This window comes from Schistocerca cancellata, chromosome 8 (genome assembly GCF_023864275.1).
Source record: "Schistocerca cancellata isolate TAMUIC-IGC-003103 chromosome 8, iqSchCanc2.1, whole genome shotgun sequence".
Classification (NCBI taxonomy): Eukaryota; Metazoa; Arthropoda; class Insecta; order Orthoptera; family Acrididae; genus Schistocerca; species Schistocerca cancellata.
In genome coordinates this window covers 453,772,511-453,787,763 of record NC_064633.1, presented here as the reverse complement: position 1 = coordinate 453,787,763, position 15,253 = coordinate 453,772,511, and the positions used below count along the sequence as shown (strand labels likewise).

Sequence of the window (15,253 nt, the reverse complement as noted above, 5' to 3'; positions counted from 1 at the left end):
CGAGGTCGCAACTGTAACCGCCGATCGGGGCATTAGCGCTAAATATGAAACCTTTTTAAAAGACATTTCCACCATTAATTTACAAATTGTCTTCCTTTATTTCACATACCCATGATTTCGGTTTTATAGCCCTTTTCACCAGCCAGATGAAATGCCAAAATGTTTGATCTGCCTAAATGACAGAAGCAAACGTTAGCGTGACGATTATTATATATCAACATAATAACCGACTGCTTATCGATGAATATTTTTCTGTCATTACATGCATCTATATTGGGGTAATACAGCACCCCTACTGATAAGTTTTATCGAGCCTTTAGCGACTTCAAGAACCTCATGTGAGATTTTCGTGGTCTCTCTTTCACTACACTCAAACTATTAGCCACACAGACGAAAGGAACAGTACATTTTGTAGGATACTTAATATAGTTAAATTTTGTACTGAGATACGTTTTCCCTGTGGCTGTTGACGGGCCCACGCGAGGCGTAAAGCTTTGTGCTGTGCAGTCATCAAGAGTACATGAATGGGCCTTCGGCTCCGAAAGCCCGTTTCGATGATATTTCGTAGAATGGTTCGCATACTGACACTTGTTAATGGCCCAGCATTGAGATATGCAGCAGTTTACGGAAGGGTTGCACTTCTGACAGGTTGAACGATTCTCTTTAGTCGTCGTTGGTCCCGTTCTTCCAGGATCTTTTTTCGGGTGGCAGCGATGTCGAAGATTTAATGTTTTACCGGATTCCTCATATTCCTGGTACGATCATGAAATGGTCGTGCGGGAAAATACCCACTTCATCGCTCCATCGGGGATGCTGTGTCCCATCGTTCATGCGCCGACTGAAATACCGCGTTCAAACTCACTTAAATGTTGATGACCTGCCATTGTAGCAGCAGTAACCGATCTAACAACTGCGCCAGACAGTTAGTGTTTTACTCGTAGGCGTTGCCGACCGCAGCGCCGTATTCTGCCTGTTTACATATCTCTGTATTTGAATATGCATACCTGTACTACTTTGTTTGGCGCTTCAGTGTATAATGAAATGATCGCGTGGAATTATTGGCCGGGAGACCCACGTCAGCGGAAGTGCGCTTGCCAGATGTATGTTTTCCTATCTGATGTCACGTTTGCGACTTGCGCGTCCAGAATATAAGATGAAATAATGAAGATAACACATACACCCAATCGCTGAGTGAAGGAAGTCTCAAGCCAGCTACAAATCGAACTAGGGATACCACGATTTCGAGGCAGCACTAAGCCACGAACTGCGGATTGACTGACGAAAACATTGTGCTAAACAAGTTTTACATGTCTCTGTTCAGATCTCTCAACTGTACACAAACTGCTAAACTGTCATTAAGCATAGCGATAAGCATACTGAAATTACATGCATGATGTCGATCTGGTTTTATACTTTTCACATAAATTTCGACATTCATGTTACGTAATGTCTTATATCATAATTTTAGTTTCCAACAACTCACATTCTCGTCGCAACAACTGCTACCGTACAACGACTTACAGCTCACAGCTTCTCTCTTAACATTTATTGTGGCCTAACACTTTGTCTTGTCCGTATGACTACATGTATGTATGTATGACATGAGAAAGTATGACTACATTTATACTTTTACAATTCCAGTTTTCACAGTTTACAATGCAATCAAGTTTGTTCAAATTTAATTAATTGCGACAAAATATTCAGTACAAATGAAAGACCGATTCTAAATAAACTGTTTTGTAAATCATTAAATTTTTCTGTGATTCCGTAGCAATTAACATATTAATATGCACGGAATCATCGAAAACAAATTGCAATTACAGTCCCAATGCTTCATCGTTTTATACAAGTGGCACTGGTAGAAAGTATACTGAATATGGTAAAAGTTACGTTTGAGAACATAATAATTACATTTTTCTGCCGACTTCTGAAATTTTTTTGTTAATATGTATTGTTCTGTATGTCACATATTATTGCCAGTTCGGAAATCAATTATAAATGTAGGTTGGAAACAAAACATAATATCAAACGTATTTGCTCATGCACCGAAGTTAGAGTGCATCGGGATGTATAGTTGGAAGGTGTATTTTGTTTGTACTCTAAATGGTCAGTCTCTGTCAGTTACATTATGAACTGCTAGATTATTTGGTTGATACACTTCGTTAAATTGTGTGGAGTAGCTGAGCGCACCAGCTACTACGTTTCCTTTTATGGAGAATAATAACTTTTTTTAACGTTTATTGTAATTTTGTCTCAAGGCAGTTGTATTTATTGCTTTTTGATTAGTTCCTGTTTTCGCGTAACTCGTAAATTATATGTATATATTTATTTTGTTTTTGTTTTTGTTATTGCTCGCGTAATAACGCATATACGAAATGAGATATGTTACTACGAAAAGAGCCGCGAAATACCTTTTAGTAATGCTGTGCCAAGAATTTCTTTATAATCATTAATTTTCAACAAAACAGAATATATTGGGTTCTTATTGTTCTGTATCTGGCTTTCTATTAAAGCAGTTATAGTACGCAATGACTGTTCAACATCATAATTTTGCAGTGGATTTTTGTTAAGCGTAAAACACCAATAATTACCACGACTAGCACAAGAACATGAGACTTTTATCGGAGAAAAATGATGTTTTTACTATAAGGTTGCCAGACCAGAACTACGCACGTCAAGATTTCTTTCATGTGATGAAAATAAATTATCTCTTTTCACTATTAGTACTATATTATCAGCAGCCCGCGTCAGCCTGTAAAACACATCATAAAATCTGCTGCTCTGCTCTGCAACTTCGAAAGCTGAAAGAAATAATTTTTCACTTCGCTGTTACCTGACCGCTTCCTTGCGGTATGATAGGTTTCATGTACTGCAATTTAAATGAACCGCGGCAGCGGCTGGCTCGTTCGTAGCGCCGCTCTGCACCACGAATAATATTTAAACAACTGAAAATTTCTTAAATGGATGGGATAAAATACTAGGCAAGCTTGACATGAATCCTAATGCAAGGTTTCACTAAATAACTCTATTCAAACATTTAAACAATTTGAGTAGTACACACCCTTTTAACAATCTTGGCTAATGGTGTCCCTCTTACAAACTTGACAAAAGAATGCTACGCTAGGATACAATATCACGTCACAGGCTATCCTTCTCACGTAACTCCAAGAAGAAGACAAAGAAATTACTGTTCGTTCTGTATTATTTATACTAGGGATATTTTTCATCTCTGTATGATATTTATCGTCTGTGCGGTTTCAGTACTCGCCGACACAGATATTATCTAATATAAATGATAATAAAAAGAAATACATAACTCCATACAATAACTGAATACAATGCACAATATTTTCTCTTTACTGCAAAATATGTCTTTTGCTAAGGGACGTTACACTGTCTATTTCATAGCATTAAGGATTCATCCCCAGGCACTTAGCGTGATAATCGATGTCTTATTCCTCCACAATTTTATGATAAGACAGCAGTGTCTGTCGTGATTATAACGCGGCTGACGTTTTATCTGATTCTGAGGGAGTATAAGACATCAATTATTGCGCTACATGCCTGAAGATCATGCTTTAGTGCTTTGAAATCGATTGCAGGTATTAAACAAAAGTCTCGTCGGAGACAAAACAATAAGTAAAGGGGATACGTACAGTAGTATTTAGACAGCGTAGTTTTACACCATCACATTTTGTCTTACCTCTTGATTAGGTTTTAACTCAGTTTGAGTAATGGATCACGAGCTCGGATTGTGAAAAGGTTGGTTATAGAAAACTAAATCTGGAAGGCTGGATGGGAATTTCAATCGTTGTCATCTCCAATGCTAGTTCATCGACGTACCGGGCTCAGTAAGATATAACAACATGCGTTTTAATGTTCCTCTCCACATAGTGTTCAAAATAGGTACCAATCAATCGTGAAGACTTGGCAGACACACTTTCCCGCTCAGTTATACTTCAGGTAAATCCTCTTGTCACTCTGACAGCGGTTGGTAGGAGGAAGAGGTGAACGTTTACTGGTTGCAGGCTACTTTTGAGCGAAAGAACTAAAAGAGACTATAAGGCATAAATCGTCGAGGACAGGAAATTAAGAAAAGTTCGTGGAGTATGGAAGGACTACCCGAGCGGAACCTAATGACCATTTGCACGACAGTCCCGATATTCTCCAGTAATGATTGAAGGAGTTGACAAACAAGATAAATCGGATCATCTGACTGGTATCTCAACCACATTCAAATATGTCAGCCCCTGGTACCTGAGTGGTCAGCGCGACTGAATGACAAGCCTAACGGCCCGGGTTCGATTGCCGGCTGGGTCGGAGATTTTCTCCTCTCAGGGACTGGGTGTTGTGTTGTCCTTATCATCATCATTTCATCCCCATCGACACGCAAGTCGCCGAAGTGGGGTCGACTTGGAAGACTTGCACCAGGCGAACGGTCTACCCAACGGGAGACTCTAGCCACACGGCATTTCCATTTCCATTCCAAATATGGATCCAACGTCCACTGCGCTACGTTTATGGTTGCGAGCTGGTACCGCTTTCTTAATCTTGCTAACGAAGATCGATTATGTCATACATTCCGAATGATGATAAGGATTTAATCACTTCTGTGATAATTAAGACGACCACAGCTGTATTTTAGGTTCGCTTATTCCGCCACAGCCACTTTCGTTCCAAATGAAAATTATATGTACATTTACATCTACATATACATACATATTCCGTAAGCCACCGTACGGTGCCTGGTGGAAGATATCCTGTACCACCAATAGCCGTTTCCTTTCCTTTTCTACTCGAAAATAGATCGAGGGAAAAACAACTGTCTATATGCCTTCGTGTACCCTCTATTTTCTCTTATCTGATCTTCGTGATCCTTACACGAAATGTAGAATAGTTCTTCAGTCAGCTCCAAATGTCGGTTCTCTATATTTTCTTGATAGTAGAATAAAATATTTTACAGTCTTTGATCACAAAATTGTTGGGTTCTTAGCCTACCGGTTTCCGTCGGTGATGACCGTTTTCAGACCTGTTTTAAAACGTTCTAATATAATGCAGCCATAGTGGCTTCTTTATATTATGATTTGTTTTAAAAAATATCTGAAGATTGTAATTATTGATCGAAACTGGTAGTCTAAAGGAAAGTTTTGAAAGACGGAAATAAAAGATTTATTCTACATTTTCTTTATCATTGTTCTATTCGCGACCACATCGCAGCTCGTTTCTCAACAGTGCTCTTCGAAAAGAACATCGCCTTCTGTCTAGGGACTCCCATTTGAGCCCCCGAAGCATCTCCCTAATACTTGCGTGTCGTTTTAACCTACCGCTAAGAGATCTAGGAAGCCACCTCTGAATTGCTTCAGTGTCTTTCTTTAGCCCGACCTGGTGCGGAATCCAAACACGGTATCAGTAAACAAAAATGGGTCGCACTACGCGGCCTCGTGTACAGATGAGTCCCACTTCCCTAAAATGCTCTCGACAAAACCAAAGTCGACCACTCGCCTTCCGTACTAGAATCCTTATATGCTCGTTCTATTTCATAGCGCTTTGTAACGTTGCGAATAGTTATTTAATCGACCTGACTTTGCCAAACAGGACACAATGCTGTATTCGTACATTATATGATTGTTTTTCTTACTCACCTGCGTTGACTTACATTTTCTACATTTCGAATTAGCTGCCATTCAGCACAACAACCATAAACTCTATCTATGTCATCTTATGTCATCCTAAAGTGACTAGTCTTCGACACCTATACGTACATCACAGCATCATGAGCAAATAACCTCAGACTGACGGCTGCTGTGGCCGAGCGGTTCTAGACACTTAAGTCTCAAACCGAGCGACCGCTACGGTCGCAGGTTCCAATCCTGCCTCAGGCATGGATGTGTGTGATGTCCTTAGCTTTCTAGGGGACTGATGACCTCAGATCTTAAGTCCCTTAGTCCTCAAAGCCATTTGAACCATTTTTTTTTAAATCTCAGATTGCTTCTCGCCCTCTCTACCAGATCATTTATGTATACAGAAAATAACAGCGATCCTATAACACTTCCCTGGGACACTCCAGACGATATCCTTGTCTTTGATGAACACTACCAGTCGTGAACAAAGTACTGCGTTCTGTTACTTAAGAACTCTTCGAGTCACTCACATAACTGGGATGTTGTTTCGTATGGTTGTACCTTGGTTAACATTCAGCAGTGTGTGCCGTTTCAAATGCTAGGAATACGAAAACTGCCTGTTGCCCTTCATCCATAGTTCACAAGTGACCATGTGAGAAATGGGCCAGCAGAATCTCGCACGAGCGATGGTTTCTAAAACAACGCTGATTTATCGACAGAAGCTCTTCCATTTCAAGGAAATTCATTATATTCGAGCTGAGAACATATTCATGAATTTTGGAACAAATCGATCTTAGGGATACTGGCCTGTAACTTCCGAGTCCGCTCCTTTACCCTTATTACTTATAGGAGTCATGTGTGGTTTTTTCTGATAGCTTCGGCATTTGCGTTGGACGACAGATTCACGTTACATGCAAGCAAAGTAAGGGGCCCAAAGCGTAGGGTACTATTTGTAAAACCGAAATCGGACTTGACACATGAAGTCATCAGTCCCCTAGACTTAGAACTACTTAAACCTAACTAACCTAAGGAGATCACACACATCTATGCCCGAGGCAGGATTCGAACCGGCGACCGTAGCAGCAGTGGGGTTCCGGACTGAAGCGCCTAGAACCGCTCGGCCACAGCGGCCGGTGAAACGGGACTCTCTACAGGCATGGCAACTAACTTGTTTTCAACTCCTTCACTTGCTCTCTACGCCAGGGATGCGTATGTCCTCCACATCGGAATCTCTACAATTGTCAAACTATGGTACGTTCATACGATCCTCTTGAGTGACCTATTTCTCAAACGCGAAATTTAAAACTTCAACTTTCCTTTTTCTATCTTTCTACTGCCTTTTCCTATCTTTCTACTACCACAGCAGACTGGAAAATGAGTCACTGGATAGAAGCATTAGACACGCTTAGCAATTTTCTCGTCACGGCCTTTCGCTAGGGTTTGGCGATGGTAGTTATTGTATGTTGGGCACGTCGATTCTTTTACGGACGCACGAATGGCTGTCTGTCGTCATTTGCACGCTCCCTTTTGAATTGAGAGTGCAGAAGCCTTGACTCTCCCTACATTTTTCGAAACCTCTGTGGATCTTTTCCATCCTTAATCTACTTACTCGGCACATATTTCTCCAGAGTATGAGTTTACAATTCGGTTAAACTTTGCCTGTTATTATTTTAGTCCCTCTTACTGGAGCTAAATGATGTCAGCTCGTTTTCTAAGAGGGGTACTAACACCTGCTTATCTACACCTTCTATGAGAAATACCTTCCAAGACTAATCATAGTCACCTAGATGACATAATGATAAGGAAGCACTGTCTCTATACTGACGCAGTCGGTAACGTCAGGCCTGATGCCACTACTGGGTCTAAAATACTTCCACTGCGTGTAGGCAATCAAATTGTCTGTTCAAGACAATTTTCTGGAAACGTGTTAAGAAGTACTTCTGTCTGTAACCCCTGCAATGAATCCATAGACATCCCAATCAATTATCCAGTGACTTACAGCTCTACAAGATACAGATTAGGCTAAAAACTACTAAGCCATGAACATAATATATGGCATGTAACTCACATGTGAAGGTCACTAACAGTCTTCGTAATTAATACTCAAACTGGCGAAAATATTTCACTGTCACGACTTCAGAACCGAACAGGCAAACAGAACGCTAAAAGGCACAATGTTGAACACGAGAACATGCTGAAGCACTTTATCGGCAGTACTGCAGACTCCCAAGATGGATTATTTGCCTGACAGTGTTATCCTATAGGTACAAATGGAGGTGATTCATTTATGGTATTCATTGAAGGTACGTGTAGTTTTCATTGGTATTCCGCTTGTCGTCTTACTCCCCTAGAGCGAATTACGACTACAGACTGTATGGCAGATACCACTCACAAACGTATGTTTTTGTAACGTTCCCTGACGACATTGACTTCCACAACGAGAACCTGAAAAAGCTAAAATGAATTTTCGCTCTACAACCGAGTTTGCGGTGATATGAAACTTCACGAAAATTTAAAACTATGCAGCGGCCTGGGACTCGAATCTGGAACCTTCGCTTTTTACGGGCAGGAGCTATACCGATTGAGCCATCCAAGCGTGATTCATGAACCTCCCTCAGAGGTATGAAAAATATTTAATTACTCTTTACCACCATCACTAGAGTGATTACACGTAGAACATTTTCTCGATTAAGTTTTAACACAAGGAATCCGGGGCCGCTTACATGCTCATACCAATCTATCAAACTTATGTCCTGCGAATGACACAGAATGTGGTCTAAAGATGGTAGATGAGATTTATTCATTTCAGCCACAAAGAAAATAATCGTCCAGTTCATTATGCATTTCTTCCATAAGCTTCCGACGATATGAGAACCAACACTGCTTTATTAATAAATGTGACATTCATACATAGCTATGTGCTCCCAAATCTTATTAAAGCCATCGGTGACAATACGTTTGCAAGGTGCTCAACGCTGCAGAAGACCAGCAATACCAATAGAAAAGCATTGGATTTCGAGGAGAGTTCGAACCTAAATTAGTGGTTACTAGACAGAGCCGCTTTGCACTAAAGCGGACGTTAATCCCTTCACTTGGACTTGGGTCCACCTCTGCTCCCCTCTAGTTGTAAGGATACAGACGCTACGCCCATCACTCTAATTGGGGTTAAGTGGACGCTTCGACTGAAGGACAGCTGGAGCGTTCTTGTACAAAGTACGAGTACACAGGGTGTTGCGCTATCTGAAGCGACGTGGCTTGCCGGCAGACTTATCGCGCCTCCAAGTTCCTTCTGAAGATATCGCAGGCGATGGTATACTTACATTAGGCAAAGCAAGTGCAAAATGAGGATGATTCAGCACCGCAGGTGGCACCACAATATTCATTCTGTACGGGAAATCTTATAAAAGAAAGCTTAATGACCCATCGACTATGATGTCATTAGAGATGACGTTCTCTAATGAATATGACCTTGAGGCAGATCTCGGTATTTTCTGATGGGGAAACAACCAGGTGCCGTTTATCATCAACTGAAATTAAGCTATACCGTAAGTCTCAGTAGCGCCCATTCTAAAAGTGCTTCATGTCGATATGAGTGATTTTTCATGTTGTTGCAGAAAGCCGATGAAGCGAGGGAAAATGGCTTTCTTTATGCCTTCTTAACATACTAATCTTATTTATATGTGAAGATGGCATCTCTTCTTTCGGACATGTCCGAAATAACAGATACCATCGGTGACCATGCTGCCCGTTAGAATGAATTTACTGTGAAATGAATACCCTTATCTGCAAATAGGCGTTGATATAAGTCAACGAGGACAGTTGAAAATGTGTGCCCCGACCGGGACTCGAACCCGTGATCTTCTGCTTATATAGCAGACGCTCTATCCATCTGAGCCACCAAGGGCACAGAGGATAGCACGACTGCAGGGACTTATCCCCTGCACGCACCCCTTGAGACCCACATTCCCAACTTAACGTCCACACACTACATTCGTAGTGTCCCTGCCCATTACACTCATTACTCGCGGCAGACAATCTTACCGAGTCCCGCAAGAGTTCCGGCTATGCGTGTGCATCCAGCACAGAAGAACGTCAATGGCCGGTTAGCCTTAACTATATATGAAGATGGTATCTGTTCTTTCTGACATGTCCAAAAGAACAGATGTTGTTGTTGTTGTTGTTGTCTTCAGTCCTGAGACTGGTTTGATTCAGCTCTCCATGCTACTCTATCCTGTGCAAGATTCTTCATCTCCCAGTACGTACTGCAACCTACATCCTTCTGAATCTTCTTCGTGTATTCCTCTCTTGGTCTCCCTCTACGATTTTTACCCTCCACGCTGCCCTCCAATACCAAACTGGTGATCCCTTGATGCCTCAGAACAGAACAGATACCATCTTCCTATATTCTTTGAACCATTCCAATTTGATTTACGTGAGCATCCCTTTCGAAAGGGCTACTTACCTGTTACTATCCTAACAATGTGCTTCTCAATTAGTTCGATATTCACTGTCACTCCATCTTCATAAGACTCCACACACTTTTGCAGAAATTCTTCAGTTTGACGCACTAGCACCATGCGATTTCTTTTACAGATGCACTGCTGTTTCTGACAAGTCTTCCAGCAAATTATACTTCATTAACCTTACGAACAACAAATTTGGCGCGTTCCTCTTATTTCTACAGCTTCTTCGAATTACCTCTAAGTTTATGGGCCATTTGAAAGGTTTCAAAAGATAACCTCTAAAATGTTAGCGGCTGCTATGGGCTATTTGTCTTTGTTGTAGCTACTATATCGCATTTATTGACAGTTAAAATGTTTTTACATTAAATGAACTACGAAACAACAATTTCTACGCTCTTCTGCATTTCCTTGAGACCTTCAAACGACAATACTTTTCTGCAGACTGTCCAATCGAACAACCGGAGTGCGTCTGAAGTCATCCGACTTTTAGCGAACTTCAGAGATCCTACAACGCATGCCATTCAAAGGTCCAGAGCACAAATATTGATTAGGGTTAACCCCTCCATACGCATCTGCGTTTATGCTTGCAAGGACTTCCTTTAAGCTGTTAATCCTGGTTTAACAATCTTCATCGAAGTCTCTCTCTCTCTGACTTACTTATATTCTCATATGTTTTATGAGATAATCTACTATAATATTCACACCTTCCTGTTACTCGTCCACATGTTCTAGTGCTTCGTATTTTTGTGCTCCACCTAGCTTCTCGGCCTTTTTAAGATGCTCCTGAAGCAGCAGAGATGAAATATTTGGTTTTTATGTCTTTAAGACTTATATAAAGGATTTCCTTTGCTGAAGGGGTAAAAATTTAAAAATTTATTTCTCGTATGCCAGTATATGAATCCACTGGAGCTTTTCGGTGAAGATTATCTGTACCTCATCAGTTTGGTTCTTATGCGTTTATTGAGTGGCTATCTTCTGTAATCACACACCCCATAGTATTCTTCCACTAATGTATCTCCAAAGAATTTCATATGAAGCTACTGTTTTTTTCGTTTAGTTACTTCGTCATCTAAGCCTGTGTTTTGTTTGTACTTAAATGAAAATATTTACTTGTGAGCTGTCTGCTAGTTTATAGCTGAGAGAGAGAAACATTTTCTAGTAAGCTATCTGTTTCATTAAACAGATCTCTGTCTTGCCGTGCGTTACTACTTTGAACTAGGAATAATGTGTGGCCAACTTCCATCTTTACTCTGTCCTAAATTTAGCTTAATCGTGTTTTGTCTTTTTGGCATTCTGCCAAACTGTATTAACGATGTGTTACAACCAAGCAGTAATACCTCTGAACAAAAAATATGCATACTATTTTTACATTTCACTACCAGTTTTCAGACCTAGTTTTAGAATGTAATAAAAATTTCTCTCTTGTTTTTATACCCCACCCTACTCCTAGCACGATTTTAAACATCTTACTATATGTTATATTGTTGTATTTGGCGAACTTCACAAATGTAATAGAAATTGACGTTTCTTGTTTCTTCCTTGTTTCGTTACTTGTGGTTATAATTAAACTAACGGTGTTCAGACTGCTGCACAGCGGACTGTATACATCGGAGACGCAGAAATACCGTAGTTACATTCATTAACGGCTGCGCTCGCGGAGAACGCTGCAAAAAATAATAATTACACTTTCTGCCACCAGTTTAAACTACGGCGCTGTAAGCAGTTACAATGTGGTGTGGATGCAGGAAAGGGGGAATAACGATCGAACACATGAGAACGGTGGTTCTGGCGTATTTACTAGGGTATGGGTCACAAGTTACAACATGTGTTCAGTATGGTCTTCCGACTCAGCAACATGCTGCATCCGGCACGGTCGACAGTTGCTCGCAGTGTATCCCAGCAAACAGTCACATGAATGGACCTGCGCAATTCAATTGGGCGTCGAAAACAAGTCCTAAAAATCGACATGTCTCCACTACAGTGGGGCGATCGTCAGTAAGGTAAAGTTCTGGTTCCGGATGAACGGTACAACGCCGACAGAATTGCATTACACACACATTTGCGGCCGGAAACTGGAAGCCGTGGGCGAGAGCCCATGACTGCACCTAGCTGATATCTCCCTGTAGGCAACGAAAGTATTGGTAGAACAGTAGGACATGCAGAACTCGTCTGCATACAGAAAGGGTGAGACGGACGGCCCTACAGCTGCTGTTGGACGTTTAATGGCCACTAAAAACAGAGATACACTGAATAGAGTGCTCTGTGGGACCCCATTCTCCTCGATATGTGGGGAATTATGGGAGGCACCAACTTGGACACGGAAAGTACGAAGCGAAAAGAAATTCGGGATAAAAATTGGAAGCGGGCCTCGGAGACCCCACTCGTATAATGTGGCAAAGATATGATGTCACCAGTTGGTGTCATATGCTTTTCTTAAATCAAAAAAGACGGCAACAAGGTGTTGACGTCTGGTAAAGGCTTTTCGGATGGCAGACTCGAGGGGCACAAGATTGTCAGTGGTAGAGCGACCCAGGTGGAAACCGCCCTGGCACGGAAGCAGTAGACCATGTGACTCCAGGATCCAACCCAACCGTCGACACACGTTCCAGCAGCTTACAAGGAACGTTGGTGAGGCTGATGGGCCGATAGCTATCCACATCAAGCGGGTTTGTGGCGGGTTTGAGCACTGGTATGATGGTGCTGTCCCTCCAGTGCGATGGAAAGACTCCATCGCATCAATCCGGTTGAAGATCACGAGGAGATGTCGCTTGTAGTCAGACAACAGATGTTTAATCATCTGACTGTGGATACGATCTGGCTCGGGAGCTGTGTCGGGGCAATAAGCAAAGTTACTGAGGAGTTCCCACTCTGTATGGGGCGTTATAGGGTTCACTGTGGCGTGTAGTGAACGACTTTCCCTCCCTTACATCCGACGTTTGAGAGTGCGAAAGGGTGGAGGGTAATTCGCCGATGCAGAGGCGCGAGCATAGTGTCCAGAAAAGTGCTCGGCAATCGCGTTTGCGTCGGTAGAGAACACGCCATTTAAGTTAACACTGGGAACACTTGCTGGGATCTGGTGCCAAGAAACTCGTTTGAACTTTGCCCAGACTTGAGAAGGTGACGTATAGTACCCAATGGTCGAGACGTATCTCTCCCAACACTCCTGTTTCCGTCTTTTGATAAGCTGGCGAACGTAGGCACGGAACCGTTCAAAGGCTGTGAGGTGCTCCAGGGAAGGGTGCCACTTATGCCGCTGTCGACGCTCCTTAATTGTCTCGGCAACTTCCAGCGAACACCCAGGAACTGTCTGTCGCCAGGGCACCCTAACGAGCGAGGGATCACGCTTTCCATGGTAGAGACCATTGTTGTAGTTAACTGCCCAACCACCACATCGATGTTACCATGTGGTGTTGATTCAGCGGTGACATCAGAGGTGAAAGTGTCCCAGTCTGCCTTGTTTAAAGCCGATCTGAGCAGCTGCCCGTGGGCCTGACACTGGGGCACTGTCAGGAAGATGGGAAAGTGGTCACTACCACACAGGTCGTCTTTTGCTCTCCAGTGGATAGATGGGAGAAGGCCAGGACCGCAAGCCGAGAGATCATTGGTCGAATATGTGCCATGTGCCACACTGAAGTGTTTGGGGGAACCTGTATTTAGGACGCACAGGTCGAGTTGCGACAGAACATGTTCGATTTGGATTGGATTGTTTGGGGGAAGAGATCAACCAGCGAGGTCATCGATATCATCGGATTTGGGGATGGGGAAGGAAGTCGGCCATGCCCTTTCAAAGTACCCATCGCGGCATTTGCCTGGAATGATTTAGGGAAATCATGGCACCCCACAAGGGGTTATGAGCGTTAAAATCTCCCAAAAGTAGGAAAGGCTAAGGGAGTTGATCAATCAGTGCAGCCAATGCGTTCAGATGTACTGCACCATCTGGATGAAGATATACTTTACAGACAGTTATTTCTTGCATTGGCCTTGTCCTGACAGCCAGAGCTTCAAATGGGGTTTGAGGGGGCACAGGGTCACTGCATACGGAGTTCAGGACATGGACACAAACTCCACCTGACACTCTATTATAGTCACTACAGCTCTTGTAATATCCCCTATAGTTGTGGAGGGCAGGGGTCCGAATTTCTGGGAAGTTTCCTGAAGGGCAATGCAGAAAGCAGGTGTAAAGCTTAAGATTTGCTGTAGCCCAGCTAGGTGGTGGAAAAATCCTTCGTAATTCCACTGTTATCATGAGGCTGAGAAGGTGTGGAGGTGCAAGGAGGCAGGTTAGGCCTCTGGGTCACCTATTGAGTATTTTTAGCCATTTCTATGGTGGACGAGGCATCAGTGAGATCCAGATCCACAGGGAATGCTAAGATCTCCACCGATCCTCAGATGCAGAATTGACAGGGAATGGTAGTTTTGGGGCCACCAAAGGGTCCTGTTTCTTAGCAGACTTCCGCTTAGTGTGCTAGCTCTCTCGTTTCTCCTTAGGGGCTTGCTGGGAAGATTTCTCCGAAGCAGCTTCAGACACAGAGGAAGACCGTGAAGCCCTTCATCCAGCAGCTTTTTGCTCCTTGAGCCACTGGCGAGTGTCCGCCCTGGCATTAGTGGAGACCTTGGGAGGGAGTGCCCAAGAGACCCATTTTGCACGAGAGGTGGCAAAGAAGGCTGTTACATCTCTGGCAGGGGGGGAGGGGCCAATGTCCCCTGTGTTTTGGGGGGGGGGAGGGGGCTTGCTCCAAAAGTAGCTGCTTTGGGCGCAGCGGAGGAAGATTTGCCCCCTACCATCAGTGGGTAGATGTATTCTGGTTGCCTGGAGTGCCCACTGTTCCTGGCACAGTGTGAGGAACCACTTGCACTTGGGACAATGAAGGTGACGTAGCTGCAGCTTATGTCGATGTCAACCAAATGGGTTATAATGTTTCAAATTTACATTTAGTCTCTGTGTAAGTCAACCTAAGTCAACCTGTCCAGGGTCTTGTACTCCATGATTTCCACCCCCCCTCCCCTTTTGGAGTACTGGGCAGTCTGGCGAGCAGGGGAGAGGTGCTCTCCACAGTTGATGCAAGTGGGAGGAGGTGCACTAGGAGTATCTGGGTGCAGTGGACGTCCACAGTCTCGACATGTGGCGCTGGAAGTGGGAAGACGTGTGCCGAAACTTCCAGCACTTAA

At 43.0% G+C, this 15,253-nt stretch overlaps 1 protein-coding gene and 1 non-coding gene across 2 annotated transcripts in view; one reads left to right on the top strand and one right to left on the bottom strand.

Annotated features, from left to right (window-relative positions):
* The window catches only part of LOC126095624 (zwei Ig domain protein zig-8-like), a 529,063-nt gene that overhangs the window by 480,769 nt on the left and 33,041 nt on the right, over window positions 1–15,253 (top strand). The gene's annotated exons all lie outside the window — the stretch shown is intronic.
* Window positions 9,452–9,526, bottom strand: Trnai-uau (transfer RNA isoleucine (anticodon UAU)). Its single transcript has one exon. It is a non-coding gene; the product is annotated as a tRNA-Ile (tRNA).